This window comes from Acanthopagrus latus, chromosome 8, assembly GCF_904848185.1.
Source record: "Acanthopagrus latus isolate v.2019 chromosome 8, fAcaLat1.1, whole genome shotgun sequence".
Taxonomy (NCBI): domain Eukaryota; kingdom Metazoa; phylum Chordata; class Actinopteri; order Spariformes; family Sparidae; genus Acanthopagrus; species Acanthopagrus latus.
This window is the reverse complement of record NC_051046.1, coordinates 12,879,610-12,896,068: the sequence shown is the minus strand read 5'-3', so window position 1 is coordinate 12,896,068 and position 16,459 is coordinate 12,879,610. Positions and strand designations below refer to the sequence as shown.

General features: G+C 43.6%; 1 protein-coding gene across 1 annotated transcript in view; it reads left to right on the top strand.

Annotated features, from left to right (window-relative positions):
* The first annotated feature begins 871 nt into the window (after nt 1-871).
* LOC119024799 (tetraspanin-18-like) overlaps nt 872-16,459 on the top strand; it is a 34,653-nt gene continuing 19,065 nt past the window's right edge. The window contains exon 1 of the mRNA XM_037107912.1: nt 872-1,410. The gene's annotated coding sequence lies outside the window, so the exon portion shown is untranslated. The remainder of the gene's footprint in view (nt 1,411-16,459) is intronic.

The following is a 16,459-nucleotide window of genomic DNA, read 5'->3' as shown; positions in this document are numbered from 1 at the left end:
TCTGAAACAAGCCTCGAGGAAGTGGTTCACACATTGTGAAAGAAAGGGTGGTAAGCTGGTGGATACATATTCTTGAGCATCACAACGCCCGCGAAATGACTTGTTCCACTGTCATAATTTGAGCCATTCAGCCTGATAACATTTAAATGAAACACAATTACATGATTTTATCCTCGCTCGAGTAAGCCGGGTGCTAATCAGGAAGTTAGCCGGCTAGCTGGGCAGAAGTCTCTAATGTGCACAACGCGACCAGAAGACTAGCTATAGGTCCATGCCCAGAAAAGGTACAAAAACAGATGAAAATCACAATAAATCTGGTCATATGGACAGCTGCAGTTATGTGAATAGCTAGTTTGTCAGTTTTGTGGCAATATAGCTAATATACAGGAGGAGTTCTACAATGTTTAAGTTATGGGTTTTGATGACCAGTGACGTCACTAGGGCGACTGTCGGCTGGTTTAGTCCATATAATTACGTCTTTTGACATTCTTATATATCATAAGTTTAAAGACAAACTGTGACATTTAGTCTTTTAAATTCACAAACACCCCGCGACCCGGTCGGATAAGCAGATGAAAATGGATGGATGGATGGACCACATGTGTAATTCAGGGCACAGTTCAAACAGGATCACATTAAAAATGTGTCTCTCTCCATTCACTACTATACAAAGTTTGTTTGTTTGTTTGTTTTTTCTGAAATAAGGTTCCATGGGGCAAATGGGAAAGAGAAATCTAAATCCTGGTTTAAGGACTACGAACAAACAACACCATGAGTTTTGTGATGTCCTTAAAATAAGCTAAGTTACTGAGTGAAAAGTGGGAGCTAGTTTTTCCAACTGTGTCACAAGAAGTAACGGTTAATTCCCATGATGCTTCACTCTTACATAACCGTTCAATCGAGGGCGGTTAACTTTCTGGATGAGCGAGCAAACTTGTTAGCCTCACATCATTTTCGGTGTTAAAAAGCAGAATTTCTGCCACACTGACTTTGTGTTCTTCACTCCCACAACAGCGCGGCGGTGACGATGGAGAAGGTAAACCGGGAGGCGTGTGCTGTGTGTTCGGAGGAGAGTCTCCGCCCTCCGGAGCCGAGCAGCCTGCTGGATGAGCCGCTCCGCTCTCAGCCACTTCACAAAACTGTTTGCATACCAGACTCCCCTCAACACTGCGTGCCTGTCCGAACTGGGATCGCAGAAGTCGGAGCGGTGGATTTTATCAGTCGGACACTGCGAGGGGGAAAATAAATCACCTCCGTGGACATCCCAGCTGATCGGCGTTGTTTTTGTTTTATTTAAACACTTACCTCCAGCAGTCCCAGTTCTCCTGAGATCCGGCCGCTCACTGACATTTTTCGCAGGGAAACAGCTTGTCACAGCCTGAGGTTTTCGGCACCGAGCTGCGCTTTGAGGTAAGAATATGCGTCTGTAGCTCTGTTTCAAAGTGTCTCCAACTTAAATGTGTGTGGGGGGGAAAACAAAGAAAGATCACAGTTTAAATCCCCCTCGCGTTGTTGTTTTTTGTTTTTGTTTGAACGGGCTCATTATTTACAACCGCGCGTCTAATGGGCGATGTTTGATTTCTGCTGACTTTGTTGCTGCAACTTACATTTTATCCGCTCAGATGAGGCACATAGACCAGTGAGAGAGAATTTAAAATGAGGCTCATCCTTAATTGTTTAAATCTGAGTTAACCTCAGGTCAGGTCCGTGATTTGTATTTTTTCCTTTGAGGAATAACATATACAATCACAGAATACCCTCTGGTGTGTAACTGTGCCACAGATCAGCCTGTGATTTGTGGTTTAATAGGCAGTCTAGAGATAATAGTGGGTTAGAGTATGAGAAACCTGACATCAGGGGAAATCCGGGCCCGATGTGTGTCAGTCTCCGAAGCTGGCATCCTTCCCACGGGGGTGCAGCCATAACCGAGGAGGAGGCTGTCTGTCGAGATGTATGGGGTCACCAGATGGATGTCTCTGACGGCGCTACCTTTTGCTGCAGGGCAGGAGTTCACTGTCAGTTTGCATTAATCACTGGGATACATCATCCCAAACCGCCTCATCCTTCTCCCTCTGTCTGATCTCTCCACTGGAGCGAACATGACACATTCAAGAACACACAAAAACTCAATACTCTGTTAACGCGCTTTATTATCTGGCACTGACCTCTGAGTGAATTCGTTTTGATGTCATCGCCCAAAACTTTGGATTCCCATCAGCTTGAGAAAGCGCAGATTCAGTGTGAAAAAAAGTTAAATTAATATTGGTCCAGTCACAGTAACAGCTAGGGATCAGGTTATAATCAGACCTGGCCCCCAGGAAAGTGGCTCCAAGGGACCTATTAACACACACCGATGTGTCCAGGTGAGAGTGCTATGCAGGGTTTTTTTGCCTCAAGTTAAAGTCACAGCCATTCGCTCCAGCTCTCCGTCTCCCTCAGGCTGGTACCGAGTGTCAGGAGGGAGGAGAGAAGCATCATATCGCAGTCAAGCAGGCTTGGACTGACTGACAAATCAGCTCCTGTCATGATTAATGAGCTGGGCTTCTGCTGCTGTGCTGCTGCATCATGTAAAGATTTCTGTCTCTTTTTTTTATTTTTTGGTCCCAGATTCTCCAAGCTAAATGACTGAGAGTTAAGAATCTGTACAGAGGGGAGCACACAAACTGGAAACAGAGGCGTGTTTGTTTCACCATGTTGTGGGTGAACATTTGCCTTGTCAAAAAAAAAAAGGAAAAAAAAAAAAAGAAACAGTAGTATTGATGCTTTTGGAGCAGCTGCCAACATGGATGACTAAACTCTGCCTGAAGCCTTTCTCCCCTCAGCCTGATTCACATGAGTGTTGGGAAATAGTTTTGTTGCTTTCAGACACACAAGCGATGTCGGCCGGATTAAGTACAAATGCAAACAACTGGGTTTGTAAAACCCACAGTGTAATTTACACGGGGAATAAAAGGTTAGCAGCAACAATGCGGAGGATAGCAATTAGGAGGAAGCACGTTTCAGTGGATTCAAATCTCCTCCGAGCCAAGCTGCAAGCTGGTATTTATTCCGCCTACAGACACAGAGCACCTGGTGTGAGACTTGCCACTGGTGATCAGTGCAACTCATTTTAATAGTGCCTCTGATAATGTGTTGCTCTTAATCACAGGTTCACACTGCCAGCGATGAAGCGAACGGCAAAAACAAATGAATAGCAAAGGAAGTGTCAGATAGAGACATTGTGTGTGTGTGGTTGAGTTCATTGCTCCTCTGCCACCCAGTCTCTGGCAGAGCTAGAAAAGTGAGAATTGCAGTGTATGGCAGCTCCTGCTGGGAGGGACGGGGTGACTGACTTGATGCCGACCGGCCTGGCAGTGCACCGCTCATTAAGGGCTTGAAATTAATCAATCTGCGCTTCCACATGGTTGGGTGCCTCAGATTTCTGTCTGTCCTCTCACACTTTCAGTCTTTCTCTTTCTTTTCCTCGATGTCGGCTGATGTGCCTGCCGATGAGACTGCCGCCTGTGTCGGCCGGTGATTTGATCACTGTCCCTGATTTTTTCATCCAGCCTGACCACAACCTCCCTCCACCTCCTCTATCTGTCTCCCTCAGTATCATCTCATCTATTATTCCTCCTTCCTCTTGTCCCCAATCCTTTCTGATCTTCCCCTTCCTCATCCAGCCTGCAAAGCACGTCTGTATCCATATCGATGGGTTCAGAGCAGGGAAAACGAGGCAGGGTCATCACTCTACATTCGCTTTCCCCTGTATCAGCCCCACTACAACAGCAGTGGTCCGTAGAGAGCCTGGAACTAAATGGAGTATCTATTGGCTCAATGAGAAAATTGCTTTTTTCGATTGCTAGAGGACCCTTCATTTAATGTGTGTGATGCAGAGGCCTCAGCCAGTAATGGGTTCAGCATCTTTGTTGTCAGGAGACATGAGAAAATGAAATTTGCTTTTCAGCGGGCAGAAATAATTTACTCTCACAAAGGTGTATTTTTCATCAGCCGTTTCAGAGCCATGAAGGTGTATGTTGTTATTATATATGTCTGCGCTGTGTTGTTGTGAGCGCTCGGCGACCCAACCCGTTGACTGCTTGAGGGCAATTTTAGCTAAAGGTCATGTCATTGGATCAGAACTCTCCTCGCATAAAAGCAGCCTGGTTTTGGTGCCTTCTCAAAGTTGGACTTTTAGTTGTTCATAAGGGGGTTATGTTGGAACTACAAAGCGTCCTAAGAAATCTAACTTCACGTCAGGGCTTCGGCGTCACAGTATTCTCGCATTCTTCCTGCAGTTTTTCTGGGAATTTGGTTAAAATTTAGATTACATTTGAATTGAAACTCTGCTTTTTCTCTTTTAAGTTTCTGATGCAAGCTTAAGAAAGACTTGGTTAGAATAAAGACGGAACAGTTTCACACTCAGTAAACAGACTTTGTAATGGGACCTTTCTGTTGTTGCTATGTATCACAAGCAAAGTTACGGTCATGATAATTTAAGCATGAAACGGCCTGACCACATATAACACACATGTCGAGTGTTGAGGTAATGCTATCAAGGGGTGAAATCTGATGCTGCAATGGAAACACTTCACTTTTGCACATTTATAAGCAGTAAATAAACAGACAGCACATTGTTAATAACACATTATAGTGTAGTTATAAAGACTGAAGTGTTTATTAATGTGTGGTATTTGTAAATCTCCTATCAAGACATATTTTATTTGAAAACAACTGTGTATTATACACTGCAGCACTTAAAAGGACTGTATCTACAGCTACACTATAGTGTGTTGTAAACCATTTATTACTTGTTTTTATGCTGCTTATAAATGCTCAATATGGATGGGCTAAAGCAAAGTATTACCTCTGACACTACAAATGAAAAACCTCAGTTGTGGATCGTAATTGCTGGACCCAGCTTTAGATCAACTTTAGATTAGCTTTTGGTCACTTAGGAACACGAGAAAATGCTGATTAAACCTGTAATATAACACACGTTCATGCATTCCTATGGCCCTTGCGTGTCTCCATACAGGCCAGGAAGTGGATGACCTAATCATGGGGCAGCTGGCGGCCCCAGAGTTCAGCGAGAGCAGGAAGCTGGGGGGCCTCTCTCCGCTGACACTTCCTTTTTATCAGGAGGAAGCAGGCCGGCTGTTTGTGCTCAACCCAAGAATTCTTTGTGCTTATCTTTCGTTCACCCTATTTCCCTCAATAATGGCGGTGCTGAGCAGGTAATGAGGTAAAAGGTATGTATTCGACAAGCTGGGCTCGGCAGATAGTGGGCTCTCCAGCGGGCTCACGGCTTGGTAGGCGCTTAGTTGAGGGTACACTCAGCACCGTCTCGGGATGTTCAAATCAAATCTATCTCAAAATCCCCCCCAGCCATCTTCTCCCCTGCATAATGTTTTCAGAACTAATAAACCGTGTCACTCAGGTGTCCATTAAAAGCTGCTGGTGAGGACCCGCTGGTCATTACACAGAGCGAAGACACTCGGTAAATCCCCGCGCCTTCGCCAGGAGGCTTCTTCCTCACCTTGTGCTCTTTTCATCCCCTAGATGTAGTCAAAGCTCAGAGAGGGGCTTAGGCTGGCCAGGGAGTCTAGCACTGATAGGTATGTGACATGGGGCTAACGTGTGGGGAGATTACCTGCCTGGCTTTAGAGAGGCTGGAGGACAACTCTGATCCACCGAATGATGCTGAAGTTTAAGCACATTGCCGCTCGAAAGAAGAAAGAAAAAATATATGGCAGAGCCCCACACATCTTTTATGCTTTAGGTGTATAAAATGGAGGCATTTGTTTTTTGTCTGCCAGATGAATGACTAGTGCTTTACTAAGTTCAAACAATAGTGCCGGGTTGACTCACATTGAGTTCATTGTTGGCACATTGGGGCAGGAGGAAGCTGAGTGTTAATCAAGTAGCACCAGGGAGGAAGAGCTCATTTCATGGATGTGTGGTTGTTTTCCACTGACTGCCTAACACTGCCGCTTTACAATATAGATGATGTTTAGTGCCAGTTTTGACATTAATAGATAAAGGAGGAAGAAGACTTCTTGTTTTGTGTGTAAATTGCTTGGTTGCAGTTCAGGGTTTTAATAAAGCCTCCATGTTCAGAGGAATCTTCTTTTTTTTTTTTTTCAAAACAAACGAGGGCTTGTGTTTGTGAATCACTGCAGCAAAGAAGAAGATGTGTCATGGATAAAGGAAATCACTGTTGTCTGTGATTTTTAGAGTTCATGCTGTGAATAGAGTCCATGCTAGTGGCTGGAGCATGTTTCTCCATCCAGACAGAAGCCAACATGCGCAGGTGTCGTCCAGAGAGGCTGTTTTCTTTTACACTTGTACAGACTTTGGGTGAAATGTTGTTGTCAAATACTGATTCAAATACCGTCAAGTAGTGATTCAAGTTTGTTTGACTCGGAGCACAGCACATGTTGTCGAGCGCATTAGTGCTAAATAGATAAATCAGTTAACCAATTAGTTGATGAACATCTTGTTTGAGTGTTTCAACTGTTTCTTCAAAGATGGAACATTTACACATTGAAATGCATAAAAACGAGTAGATATGTCATTTTGTCATACATGTTGCTGTGTTGTGCACTTAGATTGTCCCAATTGCTTCTACCTCGATTAATCTCAACGCAAGGTAATGGAGCAATTTATTTCCCTACATCTTTGGGGAAACAACAGATGAGATGATGGAAAGAGAGGAAGAAAGAAGGAAAGTGTGACTAAACGTAATGTGAATTGAGCTTCGGTACATGACCTTGTGTGTGACCTTATCAGCCTGAGTCAGCCTGACAGATATATTTTCATGGTTGTTTAATAATGAAGATAAGGACACCAGAGATCCAACACCACCACATCATCAAATGTCTTGACTGAGACAAACATACAAGCAACACAAAGCATTCATTTTCTTTGTTTTAAATGATGGTAAATTGAAGCTCTGTGAGTGTTTGGACTGAACAAAACAAAAAAGCCCTCTCCTCATTAAACCCTTCTCCAATTAAATCTGCAGTGATGTTTACATGTAGTGTTACAGAAGTAACAACAGTCTTCACTAATGACAAGGCGGAAAAGCCATTGTTATTTATTTGGGCCACTGTTCTGCTCGTCTTTGGCTTTTTTTCGGGTATGGTACTATGAGTCGATCTCAGCCCAGATCTTTTTTAACAGCCTCTCCCTGTGACTCATTGGGCCTAATGGTTCTCCCGTCTCCTGACTCAGGCATTTTTCTGAAAAAAAATGGGACTCTCTCCCAGCTTCTGGTCTTTCTCTTTTTCTGTTGCCCCAGCCACGACTGTGTCCCCACTCTCTTCTACTCCACCCTTCTCTCCTCTTTCCTATTCCCAGATTCTCCTCCTTGAGTGCTCCTGCTCTTTCCATCCTGGAAGTTTCTGGAATAAGAGAATATAATTCCCTCATTAGTCACTGGGGGCTTTTTCTTTAATGTGCCCTATTTTATTACATGTTCAGCTCTGCATTTTTTTTATTTCCTCTGCCTGAAGGGGATCTGAGCCCCCCCTTAACTATCCTGTTTATTTATAATCACTGACAACGGGCTACACAGGATAATGTGGTATGATAATTGTTACTCGCAAATACAAACACACACACACTTTCACCACAAATTGATTCGATAATTTAGAGAGCACAGATTATTGTAGGGATGGACAGTAGGTTGTTAACGATGACCCAGATAATTAGCCCATTATCATTTTAAACCAATTAAATACATGTCAGGTGTCGGAGCACGGTGTTAGCTCATTAACTCACTTTCTCCCGTTCAGATGACGATTGGAAGTTGGGATATGAAGGCGAGACGGTGGTCTTTATGTCATGCTTACGGACACAGGGCAGACTATTAGTTGGCATACTTAACGTAGTCTTGGCTTTTCCTGTGCGGCTGAATTACAGAGTGCCTTCCTAAGAGATTTATTTTGGGTGTGCGTCCTAGTCTGCTAATAACACTTTGCCGTTCCAGTCGGTGATAACCGCACTAACCTCAAATACACAAATGTACATGAAGCTCTCCCACACAGCCCTGCAGTCTGGGTGCTGCTGGCAGAACTCAACTGGAAATGCGGTTGTTTTATATTTACTCTATATAGAGCTCATATCTGCCTGAATCTAGGCTAAATGTTTTGTATCCAACTGGTAAACAATGGCGCAAAAAAACCTTAGGTAAGCAGACTTTTCTTTAGTTTGTGAATTTGAACGTTGTAAACTTCAGTAGACGTAACTGGGCTAATGTGATGCTCATTCTCCTTTCTTGCAGTCTGATTATGTGCATTTGTATTCAGATATCATGCCAATATGTGAGTAAGTCATTTTTAAAAAGCCCCAGCATTTTTCTTTCTGCTAGCCTGGCTGCTTTCTGCTGCCTTTGAAGCCCACACACCTTGTCCATAACGCTGCTCCCTGCAGCTGCAGTGGAACAACAGCGATGTTACAGTCCCTCCCACGGGGCGAGACTCGCCACAGGTCCATCAGACATATGGGCTCCTTGTCAGCCTCCGCGGCATCAGAGGGACAGATCACTGTTTGATTTAAAAAAAAATCCACAGCGGGTTCCGACTTCTACCTGGGAAAGCTTGGGGGAGCGGTGGGCTAATGATGTCTCTCCCGCCAGGATCAGAAGCCTCAGAGAAAGACGCTCGTGTTTCATTTCAGCTTGTTAGGAAGAGAAAATCTTCAGAGCTTATAAACTAGAAGCAGTGTAGGTGAGGGCCAGCTGTCTGTTTGCATTTAGAACCTCTCTTGTGGTTCGCCCTGCTTGTATGATAATGTTATCTCACCGGAGGTTACGCCACATAAAGTCCTCTTGTGTTAGAGTGCAGGTGTGCTTTTATCTGCAGGATCTGGTGTGTCTCTTAGGTGTCATTTTGTTTATTGCCAACAATCACACCATTGACCTAAACAGAGGCACAAAGGGATGCTGAACTGTCAGTGACAACTGACCCATTTACAGAGCCTATTTAAGGTGGCAATGTCATCAATCCATCTCTTCAAGGTCCGAACATGGGATTAGGGGAGCATTTATGTTTGGCCTTTAAGCAAAGGTGGTAAGAGAGCCAGAGACTGTAGACATTTGTGTACCCACCAGCAGAGAACTTAAAAAGCAGCAGAATGATAAATGATTGTTAGGTTGAGGGGATGGTTTTGGAGTTAGAGGTGACGTGAAAGCCATGCCAGTGACCGCAAGATTTCAACATTGCAAATGCGACGCTGCTGGATATTTGTAAGGAGCCCTCTGGACAATTTTGTAGTTGTGTTAGTGGCAACAATAATCAGATATAAACTTATCTGCAGATTTGCAGAAATGTACATTGCCAACATTTATTCTTGTGATTGGGTTGCGATTACATCATGCCATCTAAAATCACACACTGATGCAGCATTATGTTGCCTTTGCTTGGTTCAGAGTTAAAATGCAAAGCTGGTGTAATAAATGATCTTCATTGCAGCAGTATGGAGGGTTCTCTCTACAAACAGGGCTACTGTAGCTTTAAAGCCACTTCAGGTCATAGAAGTGACCCGGAGCGGTATGCATGAAGGCGCAGCGATGGTTCTTGGACGACTTCCCTTCGTGCTCCTTACGGTGATGAATTTCCTTGTCTGAAACAGCCTCTGCATGTCTGACTGAATAATAGCCTTCGCCTTTTAACGGCAGATCAAATGTACATGTTGTAGACATTTATTTTTACTCCTCAGAGGGGAAAACAATTAGACAGCAAAGACTGAGCGCCACGCTGCCTCATGATTTTTTGATGGTGCTTTATGAAATTTTTAGCCCACCGCCACTTTAAAAGCGCGCTACTCGAGACAGCATTTATGGGTCACTGAACTAAAACACGGCCTCTGTCCTTTGGGCAAACAGCCGGTCAATGCCAGCCGATGTGTTACGGCCACAAGCGAACCACACTGCCATTACTATGAAGGGGAATGTGCTGCATTTTATAATCTCAGCGGATTGACTTCAGTGCTTAAGAAGCTGTGGTTTTCTAAGAAGAAAGGAGCAAAAATAGATATGAGGTGGTATTTTCTTTGCTGTAAAATTTCTTTGCTAATAGTTATTAGGGTAAACACATGCACACCATGAAGCATAATTCCCCTTTCCTTAATCCTTACCTCGCTGCGTCTTCTTTTCTTTGAAGCTTTGGGGGCAAAAAGGAGAATCCACTGCAGAGGAAAGCTTGCCACTGTTTAGCCATTTGAAGTATATTAAAGGAGTTTGATATTTTCATGAAAATGTATTTCAGTCCTACCATTTCTGAATCCAAGGATCACCTTCACATGTGTTTCTCAGAGATAGCACAGGCACGGCAGGTGTCTCCAGTATGTGAAATTAAATTGGCTGCAGTGTTCATTGATTTAAGCATTCAAAAGAAGAAAAAAAAAAAGAGTACAGATGCTCTTTTCTTTCAGTTGAACATCAGGTGATCTTGGATGGCTTCCTGCTGATTTGTCACTTGCCCCATGTCTGGATGACAGGCCAGCACTAAAGTCATCCAAGCTGATCTTGACCACCTGGGTGTGACGCTCAACACTGTGAAGTGTTTTGAGGAGAAAAAGGAGACAGCTCAGGCATTTATCCAAGAGCTTGCGCCCTAGAGAAACTTGCCCAGATCATGTTTCCCGATAACACTTGGCAAGAGTGGGATCCCATGTGAAATGCCTTAGCACCAAATGTTGAAGCCAAAGTAATTTTGTGGGTGTCTATGAAAAATCCCTGGATGTGTAGAAATTATTCTGGCTTTATCTGTCAAGCCATACAGTGAAGAAAAAAAAAATCTGTCCACTTAACTGGTGGCTCAGCAGCTGGTGGCTGCAAACTGCCGCTTTAATTGGACAGATGACAAAACAGGATTGTGCACAGACGATAAAACAGATTTATGACTACTTTCTTTAATACTTAAATAAAATTTAGTCCCAGTCAATAACCGGATATGATCTCATATTAACTCACCACATTAAAATGATGCACAAAAGAAACAATGAAGGAGGAGGAAGCCAATGTTGTGAGCAATTACCAAAACCACTTTCGTTTATCTCTGCAGGCAGTTTGGAATTGGACAAGCTGCTTTTTTATGTAATAAGGAACAGATGGCCAACCTTTTCTTATTCTCAAAACATCTCTGGGTGAGCTTTCCATACATTTGCCACATCTAGAGCAAGTCCCCCCCCCCCTTTATAATCCACCCTGCTCTCAAAACACCCCCATCAAATACTTGGCCAGCTCTTCTTGTGTATATATTTATTCTGTTGCGTTTGGCCTGAACCAAAGGTCTGTTGATTTTCCAAGAAGCTGGAGACTTTGCAGATATATATATTTTTTTTCTTCCTGCAAACTTAAAAGAAACAAAACAGTTTCTTATATCCTACTGTAATGCCACAGTGATGGACATCATCTATAATCTCCCCCTGCTTTGTTCACATCGCCACCATTTGGTGGCCGGTATCAACGTGAGCCTCATGTCGTGAGAGTTAATGAGTTGGAATTTTTCTTTGTTGTCGGCTCGTACGTTGTTTCCGTACTATACGACATTTGCACAAGACTTTTTTTTAACAACATTCATCATATTCATCTGCAGCAATTTGACGAATGAAGCTTTCTCCACAGGTGACTGTCACTGTAGTCACGCAGTCATTTGGCTTCAGCTCACCTGCTGTGCATGACAAGTGTAAGAGAAGAGCAGGTTTTTTTCATATTTTTTTTTAAAATCAAGTCACATGCAAACATTTGAATAAGCAGAGGAGCAGTAATGTGTTTCGCCCTGAACATCCCAGCTGTGGTCACTCCTGTGGTCTTGTTACAGTAGCAGAGCGCTCTAAACGGGCTGTTTATTTAAAACTGCTAGGTTGCAGTGGGCTGATGGAAGATATGCTTCCCCGCGTTAACACTGCAGTGCACGCTCGGGCGCATTACTCAAAATTTCATCACTATACCCCAATTAATACTCAGCACAGCATCAGCAGCATCTGCTCGAGCAAGACTGTGTTATCAGCTCCCCGGAGTTATGAGAATTTAAAATGTTTTTACTATTCTGAACTTGTTTGTGCTCTATGAGCAGGTTCATCAAGAAGCTTCTGTGCTACCATTATGGCTGTTTTAGTAGTTTCGTGTTGCCATCATTTCTTGATAGGTTTGACCTCACCGTTCTCTGACCACATTCATCCTCACACAATTGTCCCAGATCCATCATGTTTTGTGGTGTAAACCTATTGACTTGTGTTTCTTCAGGGACCTAATCTTGGACTGCCTCCAAGCAGCTCAGTTTCCATCCTCTCCCCATCTTTCCTCTGTCTCCCATAAATCAATGTGATGTAATTGCATAAACTCCCTTTCCCACAGCTCGGGCCTGCAGGCAGAGTGTTCTCAGAGTGAAAGAGTTTCACTGTGGCCAGTTAACCTTAACCCACTGATTCCCACAACTGCCATTTCGCTGGCTTGTGAAAGTTTTATTTTGGCCCTTAAATATCTCTGTTTTCAGAGTTTCTTTCATTGCGGATGTTTGATGTTTTGTGCATTGTTTTTTCAAGTAGCAGGGTTGTGGAAGTTATCTCTCTCACAGCTGGTACTGACTGTTTACATCTGGCTTATACACTCTAAGCTCAGCAGATTAAATCTCATTTCTCTGAGTGCTTTTTGTGTTGAGCCAAGCATGATTTCTCCTGACGTCTCGCCCCGCTTGTGGCTCCCTCAGCCTCAGCGAAGGAATGTCTCTTAAAGCACTCCTGCTTTTTCACAAGATTGCACCATGGAAAATGTCCAACCTGCTTTTTCCACATCGCAGTCCCTCTTGGCTTTCTCTTGGGGCTCAATGGCAGGATATCTCCTCAAAGGATATCTTTTAACTCCTTGAAGTATCAAGCTTAAAGTGAGCCTATGTGGAAAGCAGTGGATCTTAAGGTTCTGGAAGTAGGCAAACGTCTCACTCACACGGTTCAGAGTTCTTCTTTATCCCGGTTTCATCTTCGGCTGCTCCAGTAATCCTGCTGCCATCAGTCTCACCCTGCTCTGCCGAAGAACTCAAGTGATAAAACCATTTTTTCTTTTTTGCCTCCCAGTGCAGAAACACATTTTCAGGCTATATGGCCGTTAGTGTGAGCACATCTGACAGCGTGATAGACAAAAAGCATGAGTCATTTTCGCTGCTCCCTCTCTGTGATGTTGTGAGTTTGTCACAGCTTGTTACCTGCTATCAGCACAGCCACCACATACAGGCTGACATGGATGGAGGATTCGGAGGGATTTGGGGTTCTTTTGGCACATGTGCAGCTTTATGGGGAGGTCGCAGTGTGGAGCCCCTCTGGGCCGAGGAAATGATCCAGATGCAAAGCTTCTGGCTCTCGTAACCCAGTGGGACACCTGCCCTGCTGCTCCCGTACAGCCCCCTGCTAAATCCACTAACACGCAGACTGCCGTCTCTCTGTTTGCAGCAAGTTTGTTATTGAGTGCTGTTGCATACTGTTTTTCTGTGCAGCCTCTATGATACGTGTGTGTTGGCCTTCAGTCTTGTAATGGAGTGCTGCTTTGTGCGTTTTAAATGGAGAACAATTATTGCTGAACTGGAATCAAACGGTGTTTGCACTCCAACAGACTGTTGCCTGAGTTACTTCTAGGTACGCCTGAATATAAACTCTTACGTCTAATGATGGGCATTACTGAAGTTTGAACAGTTTCACTGAAGTTAATTGTTCTGAAATTAGCATTATTTACAACACAAGGCCTTAACCTTTCTCTGGGAAAACCCTGCTGGAAGGACTGAAACCAATGAATACAATATAAAGGCCCCAACGAACCAGGCTGCCTGTCAGCTGCTGGGCATTGTCAGGGCCATAAGTGAGTGTTCGGCTCTATTCGGTGCAGTGTGTCCCGATGCTTATTTGATAGAGCATTTGTTGTGAAAATCAAGTTAAATTCTAGATATTTTTTTACCTGTGAGTTGTCGTTGTTTTGGTGGCCAGCCTTTGCTATAATATACTGCAGGAACTTAAAAGTAGTGCGTAACCCAAATTCAGATTCTCTGGTGTGTTGTCCAAATAAAGCAACAGGTTGCTTCCTGTCTCCTTCTGCGCTCACCTCAGCTTGGTTTGGGAGAGCGATTTTGGCCGTGCTCCTGCAACAAATAATTTTGCCAGCACAGAGTTGTGAAATCCAAAATACCACCAAGACTTGGATATAAACAGAGAATCTGTGCTGCCATTTTCCTCCATGTTTGTTTACACATTTGTTTAGTAATGTGACACACATGTTTGTGCTCATAAACAAAGGAAGTTGTTTAGGTTTCTCTCTTTACGGTGTTGTTTTATCTCCTCCGAACATGGTTGAAAATAACAATTCCATGCCTCAAATATGCCACATGAAAATATTTGTTCTGGAATCAATCAGTCAATAACATAACATAACATACTTACCACTATTATCTGATCTTTAGAATTGTGTGTGAATGCAGTAGCGCTGCTTTCGCTTTGGTGGGTGTGCTCATTGAGGTCTGCAGTGAAAACCACCAGCAATGGGAACCAGACCCACTGGGCCTCTGATTTTGGGCTGAACTGATGTTGTAATACCAGGCAGCAATCCAAGTGTCCCTCGGCCTATTTCATGGGTTGTCCTTACTGTGATTGATATTTTACACTAATCGTACTTTTGTCAAAGTTTTTGGTCATGGGGAAAAAATTGGAATAACAAAACCAAAACATCACTGCTTTGGTGTAGCTTTTCATGCACATGAGCAATAAAGCTGTTTCAGAGAAGGAGTTTTGCTCGTGAAGGAGGCCAAACTCAAATGCCCTCCACTGGTTCTGATTATGAAAATACGCTGCATCTGGTCCCATTGAGCAAAGAATCTGTTTCCACGTCTTGTGTATCTTCTGCATTGCGATGTTTACCGCATTGTTTGTCAGCACACTAAATAGCTTCATGAGTCTTAGGCAGGCAGAAGGATCGTGACGGGAGCATTTGAAGGACAAATATTCAGAATTACAGGTAATATTACAGGCATGGGACAGTTCCCTGTTAAAGTAATCTTCTCTACAGAATCCAATTGGACCAGATAAACAGAATCATTTTCTCTATAGTATTTTTGCTGAATATATATACGAGGCCTAGAAATGGTTACCAGATGTGTCCATAACATGTGTACTGTACGTGGCTGGCTTGACTTATAGGACAACAGTGGTCACATATTTCTGCATTAGATGTCTGGTGGAAAATATAGCACCATATGTTTTAGTGCAAAATACCATCAGTTTCCACTGGAAGTTTGTCAAGTGTCAGAATACTATTGAATATACCAATGTGCCTGAGAATCTCTGGTTCCATCTTGAGATTTCAGGATTTGCTGCTTTTATTTTATGTAAAACTAAAATAAAAGTCTTGCAACTGAAGGTCAGGTAAAACAAGAAACTTTAGGACATCACTTTTGGCTTGTGACATTTTATAGACTGAATGAAATATCTAGTAATTGACCAAATAATCGACACAGTAATAATAACATTTATTTGTTGGACCTCTGGTCTAATCACTTCTTTACAAAAAACATTTCCTTGCCCCGTCCTTTCTGATATGACTTGACGACAGATCTGTTGTGTTGTCTTTTGTTCACTCCTAATTTCTTAGCTGAGGAAAATCATCCTAAGGGACGACTAACTTCCTCTTTGCGCAGGCAGCCTGGATCTTCATCTCAATTCCACTCTAGGTTGGCAGCTCTGTGAGTTGTAAGCTGCGTGATTCTCAAGCTTTACCGGATTTAACTGGGATGGAAATGGTTATCATGCGGCTGTTTCATCAGCTTGCAGGGCCTGTGGGTGGGGAGAGTCGGTGCACAAACTGGGGAGATTTTAACTGCCCCAGCCCCTTCTGTGTACGTAGTAATGAACTCTTACCTTGGCTCGGAAGGCTGCGCTGCTGGTATCCTTGCTGTGTTTTTGTAACCCCCTCTAAAAAAACCTTGCTCTTAATTGTATCCCACGGGGCCCCATGCTCTCAGTATTCACAGCCTTTCCTGTCCCTCGAACTGATCCTCCCCCTCTTCCAACCTTAGCCCCATCATCCCAATTCGACAGGTCTTTCCTCTTTAATCGTTCGACTTCAAAGCACCGTTGTGATGCCCCCCAGGCCCCCGGCTCCTCAGAGACAGGGGGGCTAGCCTTTGGGGCCTGGGAAGTAGGGTGAAAGTGTGGTGGTGTACGAGGCGGATAGTTAAGTTAGACAAGCACGGGTTAAAGAAAATAACAACAAGTAGTTTAGCTGCTGCTCGTTGGTGATGTGTAATTATAGAAGCAGGTTGCAGATGTTTAATGGGGTTTGTGTGAGCCACTTCACGCTGTTCTTTGATGATCTTTGTAGAGGTGAAAGATACGGGCTGCTGTCTGAGGAACCTGCTACGCAAGCGAACAGGCCTGGTTAATGTTTGCTGTTGACTTGCAGAAGAGGTGGACACAGTGTCAGCTTTCATCAGCATCA